Source organism: Myxocyprinus asiaticus, chromosome 11, assembly GCF_019703515.2.
Source record: "Myxocyprinus asiaticus isolate MX2 ecotype Aquarium Trade chromosome 11, UBuf_Myxa_2, whole genome shotgun sequence".
In the NCBI taxonomy this organism is placed as follows: Eukaryota; Metazoa; Chordata; class Actinopteri; order Cypriniformes; family Catostomidae; genus Myxocyprinus; species Myxocyprinus asiaticus.
Genome location: NC_059354.1, coordinates 35,538,507 through 35,547,900, shown reverse-complemented (window position 1 = coordinate 35,547,900; position 9,394 = coordinate 35,538,507). Strand labels below are relative to the sequence as shown.

The 9,394-nt window shown below is 40.1% G+C and overlaps 1 pseudogene; it reads left to right on the top strand.

Moving 5' to 3' along the window:
* The first annotated feature begins 2,283 nt into the window (after nt 1-2,283).
* LOC127448021 (cell surface A33 antigen-like) lies at nt 2,284-9,376 on the top strand (annotated as a pseudogene).
* Nucleotides 9,377-9,394: the final 18 nt, after the last annotated feature.

The following is a 9,394-nucleotide window of genomic DNA, read 5'->3' as shown; positions in this document are numbered from 1 at the left end:
ATTGTGGCAGGATGGAGAGTTCGCAACAGTGCATTACAACTTGCCCAGAACTACCTCCGAAGAGTTAGGCGAGCATTGATCAACATAATTTAGATGGACATTAGAATGTGTGAGAGTATTGGCATAAAAGAAAGAAAGAAAGAAAGAAAAGATTTGTTACATGGACAATATAGTAAAATAAAAATTTAACAAATCAAAAGAAAATAAATAGATAAGCTTTATGGACATTGTAGGCCCTACTTGAAAGAAAGAAAGAGAAGCATTGTTATATCGACAATTTAGCGAATTGAAAATAAACAAACCAAAATAAAATACACAATACCAAAAGTTTGGAATAATGTACAGATTTTGCTGTTTCGGAAGAAAATTGGTACTTTAATTCACCAAAGTGGCATTCAGCTGATCACAAAGTATAGTCAGGACATTACTGATGTAAAAAACAGCACCATCACTATTTGAAAAAAAGTTATTTTTGTTCAAATCTAGACAGGCCCCATTTCCAGCAGCCATCACTCCAACACCTCATCCTTGAAGTGCTCTGCTGTTTTATATGTTGACCGTAGCATTTAATCATGCTAAACTGCTAATTTGGTACTAGAAAATCACTTGCCATTATATCAAACACTGCTGAAAGCTATTTCGTTCGTTAAATGAAGCTTAACATTGTCTTTGTGTTTGTTTTTGAGTTGCCACAGTATGCAACAGACTGGCATGTCTTAAGGTCAATATTAGGTCAAAAATGGCAAAAAAAAAAAAAGAAGCTTTCTCTAGAAACTCGTCAGTCAATCACTGTTTTGAGGAATGAAGGCTATACAGTGCTTGAAACTGCCAAAAAAAACTGAAGATTTCATACAAAGGTGTACACTACAGTCTTCAAAGACAAAGGACAACTGGCTTTAACAAGGACAGAAAGAGATGTGGAAGGCCAGATGTACAACTAAACAAGAGGATAAGTACATCAGAGTCTCTAGTTTGAGAAATAGACGCCTCACATGTCGTCAGCTGACAGCTTCATTGAATTCTACTCGCTCAACACCAGTTTCATGTACAACAGTAAAGAGAAGACTCAGGGGAACGGCGGTACTGCTTTTGGGATACAGCATGGATCAGTTAAATTTTCTGAATCAATGTAAAAAAAATAAATAAAAAAGGTTAATTTATGTATATTTTTAAAGCAGAGTACTAAAGCAACTCGCAAAACTAAAACTAGCTTTTCCACACTTATGCAGTGTGGTATGTAGTGTTTATTTAAAATTGTATTTGATTTAATTACAAATACTTGATTTTTGTAATCTGATTATGTAATTTAGATGACATGAAATTCGTTACTACCCAGCACTGGCATCATAAATGATATAGCCTATTCTGTATCTAATCTGATTTAAAACATGAGAGAATCATTTGTTTTCCTGTCTCCCACAAATCTTACAAAGTGTTTCAATGTTACTGTCTCTCACTTCATGTTTGTTTTATAAGACAGACATCTGGAACAACCTCAGGGCTAAATTTCGGCTATGCATGTGTCACAAGGCAAAAGATGGAGCAAGAGTGGAGGAAATACAAACTCTGGTCAACTTTAACAGTTCTTCAATGAATGGAAAAATGACCTGTTCTCAAAGCGCCTGTGATTTCAATTGTCTCCAAGACTACTATCTGCTGGTCAAATGTAGTAATACACCACAGCTGAGGTCACTATTTACAACAGTTTTTCGAAGCATTTTTCGTTTTCACTCCCAAGGTTTCAGTGTGTGCATTAAAAAAAAAAAAAAAAAAAATCAATCATATCAATTAAATATATATGTTTAATGAACATTAATGTTTAACCATCAAACACAAAGAAAAGCTCAGGATGTTGTGTGTTGTGCAAAACAAATGTTTTATCAGGTGATAATGTACAAAAATGCAGGCATGTTCAGAACTGATATGCAGTGTAAGATGCTCCTGTCAACTGTCAACAATATATTCCCTTTCTGTGCATGTCAGTTCCTTTTCCAGCAATCTACCACAATATATAATCGTGATGACATCGCATCTGTCGTTTTGCTGCAATCTTTAGTTGTAAAGCTCTGAGGAAGAGGAAGGGCTGGGTGAAGAGTCAAAAGTGCAAATAAGGTGTGCAGAAGAAAAACCGTTTCAGTGAGCACACAGAGAGCCAAAAGACAAAGAATATATTAAAATAAAAAATCTTCCTGCAGACCACCCTCTATTGCTGTACGATTGGACAATGATAAAATGACCAACTGGAGGCGTTTTTTTTTTTTTTTTTTTTTTTTTTTTTTTTTTTGCAGCTTACATTTAATGTCAGGTGAGGTATTAGTTTGGCTGATTTTCACATACAGTTCAGTATAGGCAAGATCAAATGAAAGAGATGTAAGATAAGATAATATGGGCCACATAGATGATTTCTTTTCATTTGGTCTAGATGGGATATTCTGTCTACAAATACATAAATCGACTTTATTTGTCAAATGTCTTCTGATTTCAGTGTTTTGTGCCTTAAATGTGCATTGTTTAAAATTAATAAATTAATGAAACAAGTAGTCTAGCTGAAAATATAAAGCAATTTTGTATCCCTTGTGAAAATAATTGAAAATTAGCTAACAGAGATTAATACTTGAATACTGTAATGAATAAATATTGATCATTAGGGATTTTACTGAGTTCGTGTATGTTTAATGATTTGATGTAGTTAGAAGTCTGTAAACCACAGATGGCACAGATGTGAACATTAATTACTTGGACTTTGAAAATTTACATGATGGAAACTCTGAGGAGTATTACTAAATACTGTCAGGCCATTTCATCTCATCTTAAAATTAGTTATAAATTGTGTATTATTTTAGTGTGGAGTCTTGTGAAATATTATTTTAATTATGTGCTGTAAAATGTACTATAAATTAATTGTGCATCATATTTTTGAAGTTCTCTCTTTTTGATTATAGTGATGTCTACTACTTTTGGATTGGAAGTAACAATGAGTCAGGCTTCTGTTGAGATTGCCAGGGATGATGATGTCACCCTTACATGTAATTTTAAACCCAAAAATGAAAGGAATGACCTGATCATTGTCACATGGACTGGTAATGCTGATGAGGCCTCTGGACAGACGGTAAGCCTAAAAAACTGTGGCCATATTTTATGTAGCCCCAAATCCTGTTGTGGAGTGTGGGGAAGACTTTTCTCCCCTCTCTGTAAGAAAACTCTCAAAGTCAGGAGTTCCAGGTGTCAAAGGTTAGAGTTTATTGAGCAAATCAACAAACCCGAGACGTCAGCTGAGATCTGACTGTCTTGGTCAAAACCCTCCGTTTTTCTACAGTTTGTTATCTAGCATTACCTCATGTCTACGCCCTCTTAATATTTTTTGTATCCAATAGATTCTGTTTCCCACCATTATTTCACAGAGCCTCTGACCTCTTTTTAATGGTGGGAACCTGGCTTTTAGTCCATTTAAAAAAATAATATTTTAAATTCATTTATCATGAAAGTATACATTCTTAATTAATAATACGTCACAATCTGAGTATATATAGTTTCTTTGATTATTGGTTGTGTCAATCTTTTAACTTTGCTGTACTTTCCCAGAGCTTTCTCATGATTCGGTACCATTGTTCTTTGCTTACAGCAAGAGTATTTCTTGCAACATTTCTGCTACAGCTGAGTGCACAGAGAGTTTCTTAAAACATCAACATTTCTAGTAACCTCATATGCCCTCTCCTGGGTTACACAAAGCCCAGGCTTCTAGTAACCTCATATGCCCTCTCCTGGGTCACACAAAGCTATTCTACTGTATATTAGAACTTTTCTACATTTCATATATAAAAATCTATTATAATCCTTACCTTTATTGGCAGCATTGATAAACCTCAGCCACCCTGACAAGACACAACTAACCATAGTAAGTATAAAAAAAGAACTGAATAATAATGAATAAAGTATGACTAAGTGACTTTGCAAGTTTCAAACATTACCATTCAGTCATAAAATGGCTCCTTGATGCTGTCCTCACAGGTGCTTTTTGGGACCTACTACTCCAATAATATACGTATTGACATTGGACCAGATTATGAAGGCAAAGCCTTCATAGAAGCTGACCTTGATGCTTGAAAGTTGTCACTGACACTAAAACAAGTCACTCTTAAAGAAAGCAGATGAATCAGATGATATGTTCAGATTCCTGGAGATATTGATAGCCGACTATCTGACACTACCTCTCTATTGGTTCAGGGTGAGAGCTCTGACACTTTGTCAAAGTTATAAACCAATGAAGTTTCAAAATAGAAATCTATAAATCCTGCTGAGAAAAGCATCTTAAACCAGACCAAGCTGGTTTGCTGATTTTAGCTGGTTTAGTCTGGTTTTTCTGGTCTCCCAGCCTGGCCAAGCTGGTGTTGGTCTTTATGTGGAGAGTGGAATCATTCTCACAAATTGAATGAATATCTACATTTGTCTTACAGTTCCACCATAACAACCCATTTGTAAGGTAGTAGGCACAGCAGAATATAGATACAATATTAGCCTAACCTGTGTCTCTGAGGAAGGCTCTCCAACACCTGCATACAAATGGGAGAGCTACGACGTCAAAAATTCCCCTTGACCGTAACCCCCCAACACCACTGAAAGTAAGATTTTCTCCCCTTTTCTCCCCAATTTGGTATGCCCAATTCCTAATGCGCTCTAGGTCCTCGTGGTGGTGTAGTGACTTGCCTCAATCCGGGTAGCAGAGGACAAATCTCAGTTGCCTCTGCCTCTGAGACAGTCATTCTATGCATCTTATCACGTGGCTTGTTGAGTGTGTTACCTTAGAGATGTAGCGCATGTGGAGGCTCATGCTATTCTCTGTGGCATCCACGCACAACTCACCACACACCCCACTGAGAACCACATTATAGCGACCATGGGGAGCTTAACCCAATGTGACTTTACCCACCCTAGCAACCGGGAAAACTGGTTGCTTAGGAAGCCTGACTGGAGTCACTCAGCACACCCTGGATTTGAACTTGCGACTCCAGGTGTGGTAGTCAGCATCTTTACTTGCTGAGCTACCCAGGCCCCGTAAATTTTGTATTTTTAATGGATATGGGTAATTTCTATTTCTGTCTGTATTTGCCATAATTTACACATGATTTTGTGTAACAGAGAATGGAGTTCTGTCTCTGTTCAATGTATTCACAGAGACATAAGGTTTCTCTGTCTGTCTGTCGAGCAATAAGTTTGGATCAGCCAAATGTAACCTCATCAGAATCAGAATCAGCTTTATTGCCAAGTATGCTTACACATACAAGGAATTTGTCTTGGTGACAGGAGCTTCCAGTGTACAACAATACAAAAACAATACAAAAACAGCAGCAAGACATAGATAACAATAAAAAAATAAATAAAACTAATTATACACATACGTATAGACACATACATAAATACGTAAACATGGGTAGTGCAAATCTAATACAATTTGTTATGTACAGTGCAAATGTTTGTTTTTCATTTTTTTGAGGTTGGATGTGTTAGATAAATATAAAAAAGACTAAACTGTGTATTGCAGTTATTACTGTTATTGCTCATTGGGGCAATTTAACTGTTCATGAGATGGATAGCCTGAGAGGGAAAAACTGTTCCTGTGCCTGACGGTTCTGGTGCTCAGAGCTCTGAAGCGTCGGCCAGAACGCAACAGTTCAAAAAGGTAGTGGGCAGGGTGAGTGGGGTCCAGAGTGATTTTTCCAGCCTTTTTCCTCACTCTGGAAGTGTATAGTTCTTGAAGGGGGGCAGGGGGCAACCAATAATCCTCTCAGCAGTCCGAACTGTCCTTTGTAGTCTTCTGATGTCTGATTTCATAGCTGAACCAAACCAGACAGTTATTGAAGTGCAGAGGACAGACTCAATGACCGCTGAGTAAAACTGTATGAGCAGCGCCTGTGGCAGGTTGAATTTCCTCAGCTGGTGAAGGAAGTACAACCTATGCTGGGCCTTTTTCACAATGGAGTCAATGTGGGTCTCCCACTTCAGGTCCTGTGAGATGGTAGTGCCCAGGAACCTGAATGACTCCACTGCTGCCACAGTGCTGTTTAGAATGGTGAGGGGGGTCAGTGTTGGGGTGTTTCTCCTAAAGTCCACAATGATCTCCACCGTTTTGAGCGTGTTCAGCTCAAGGTTGTTTTGACTGCACCAGACAGCCAGCTGTTCAACCTCCCTTCTGTATGCAGACTCATCGTAATCTCGGATGAGGCCGATGACAGTGGTGTCATCTGCAAACTTCAGGAGCCTGACAGAGGGGTCCTTGGCGATGCAGTCATTGGTGTAGAGGGAGAAGAGTAGTGGGGAGAGCACACATCCCTGGGGGGCACCAGTGCTGATTGTACAGGTGCTAGAAGTGAGTTTCCCCTGTCTCACAAGCTGCTGCCTGTCCGTCAGAAAGCTGGGAATCCACTGACAGATAGACATGGGAACAGAGAGTTGGTGTAATTTATTCTGGAGTATAGCTGGGATGATGGTGTTGAAAGCTGAACTGAAGTCCACAAAAAGAATCTTTGCATATGTCCCTGGTCTATGATGCAATCCCATGTTGACTGCATCCTCCACAGACCTGTTTGCTCGATAATCAAATTGAAGGGGATCTAGAAAGTGTCCAGTGATGTTCTTCAGGTGGGCCAACACCAGTCTCTCAAATGATTTCATGACCACAGACGTCAGGGCGACAGGTCTGTAGTCATTAAGTCCTGTGATTTTTGGTTTCTTTGGGGCAGGAATAATGATTGAGCATTTGAAGCAGCATGGGACTTCACACTGCTCCAGTGATCTATTGAAGATCTGTGTGAAGATGGGGGGCCAGCTGGTTAGCACAGGATCGAAAACACGCTGGTGAGATGCCATCTGGGCCTGAAGACTTCCTCGTCTTTTGTTTCCGAAAGACACGACTCACATCATCTTTATAGATCTTAAGTGCAGGTTGAGTAGCAGGAGGGGGGAGGAGGGGGGTTGCAGGAGGTGTTGGTGTTTGTGTGAAGTGAAGGTCAGAGTGGGTGTGGGGTGTGAGATTGGGCCTTTCAAATCTGCAGTAGAACACATTCAGGTCGTCAGCCAGTTGTTGGTTCCCTACAGGGTTGGGGGTAGGAGTCCTGTAATTTGTGAATTGTTTCATGCCACTCCACACTGAAGCAGGGTCGTTAGTTGAAAACTTGTTTTTCAGCTTCTCAGAGTATCTCCTTTTAGCCACTCTGATTTCCCTGTTCAGTGTGATTCCTGGCCTGATTGTACAAGACTTTATCCCCACCCCTGTAAGCATCCTCTTTGGCCTGACGAAGCTGCCTGAACTCTGCTCTAAACCACGGTTTGTCGTTGTTGAACTTTAAATAAGTCCTAGTAGGAATGCACATATCCTCACAGAAACTGATATATGATGTAACAGTATCTGTGAGCTCGTCCAGGTCTGTGGCTGCAGCCTCAAAAACACTCCAATCCGTGCAATCGAAGCAGGCTTGTAGTTCCTGCTCTGCTTCATTGGTCCATCTCTTTACAGTCCTTACTACTGGCTTGGTTGATTTTAATTTCTGCATGTAGGTCGAAAGAAGATGAACCAGACAGTGATCAGAGAGTCCCAAAGCTGCTCTAGGGACAGAGCGATATGCATCCTTTATTGTTGTGTAGCAATGATCCAGTATGTTCCTGTCTCTGGTGGGGCATGTGATGTGCTGTTTGTATTTGGGCAGTTAACATGTGAGATTTGCTTTGTTAAAGTCCCCAAGAATAATAATAACTGAGTCCGGGTATTGTTGTTCCATATCTGTGATCTGATCAGCCAGCTGTTGCAGCGCTGTGTTCACACACGCGTTTGGTGCGGTATAAACACCCACCATAATAAATGAGGAAAACTCCTGCGGCGAGTAGAAAGGCTTACAGTTAATAAAGAGCGCTTCCAAATTAGGACAGCACATCCTTTTTAACGTTGTTACATCTGTACACCAACTTTCAGTGATATAAAAGCATGTTCCACCACCTCTCGTTTTCCCCGTTAACTCAGTGATGCGATCTGCTCTGAACAGCTGGAAGCCAGGCAGATGTAACGCGCTGTCCGGAATGGCTTCACTCAGCCAGGTTTCTGTGAAGCACAAGGCAGCAGAGGTTGAAAAGTCCTTATTTGTACGGGTGAGGAGATGTAGTTTGTCCATTTTGTTAGGAAGAGAGTGGAGATTTGCTAAGTGAATACTCGGCAGCGCTGTTCGAAATCCACGCCGATGGAGTTTGACCAGCGCACCGGCTCGTCTCCCTCGCCTGCGTCTCCTGAACATCAAAGCCGTGCCTGCAACTAAAATGACTAGTAAAACGTCTGAATATTCAAAAACCGGGAAAAGATTGTCTGGTACATGCTGTCGAATGTTCAGCAGTTTGTCTCTGTTAAAACTGACTGGAAAATGATTACTAAACACAGGACAAACAAACAAAAACAACAATAGAACTGAGGAGCTCCACACCGAGGCAGCCATCCGCGGCACCATCATGATGATCATTGTCCGTAATGCCTTGTGATTAATGCCCTACATTTTTCTAGTTGAATATGTCACGTTATGGAAGTAAAATGTCTTGCAAAATGTGAATGCTGTTTCAAGTTGACTTTAACTTCCATTTCTTTATCATTTTACAGCCTCTATGAATCTCGCTGCCATAGTAGGCATCGTCTGTGGTTGTATTGCTGGAGTTGTATTGCTTGTAATAATCATCTGCTGCTGCCGCAAACATAAATCAAACCCAGAGGAAGGTCTCCATTGATGCTCTGGATGGAATACATGAAGGGATTGTTGGTCCTTGAGTGATTACAGTGTCCTGTTATTCTGGTCATTAGGATTTATTTTTTATCTATGTATTTATTTATTTCCTCAGAGCTCCAGTGGTGGAATACCATGACAAACCACCACAAGAAAAAGCAGAGCAAGAGTATACAGACCAAAGGAAGCTGAGCACTGAAGAGAGAACTAATCGACAGGACCAGCATGAGGAGATAACTGAAACTAACACTGACAACAATGCTAACTTGCATTTCGGCCTCAACTTTCATCAAGACAGAAGTCCTAGTCAAGAAGACCACCGCTAGAGATATGATGACCGCAGTGGTAGCCGTGATGACTCAGAGATCGCTATGATGACCGCAGAGGTAGCCGTGATGACTTCAGAGATCGGTGTGATGACCCCAGAGATCGCTATAGGTAAAACCATCAAGATCAGTATGAGGATTAATAATAGACCATGGAATTGTTATGACAGCCTCAAAATGTAGAATATGTCAATGCCTTCGATGGTACTCAATTTGCAAACTACAGTTGTTCTACCATATTTTGTTATACTACATTTTCCTACTGTAGGTCAATTCTTTTTTTTTTTCTTCTTTTTTTTTTTTCACTGACCATCA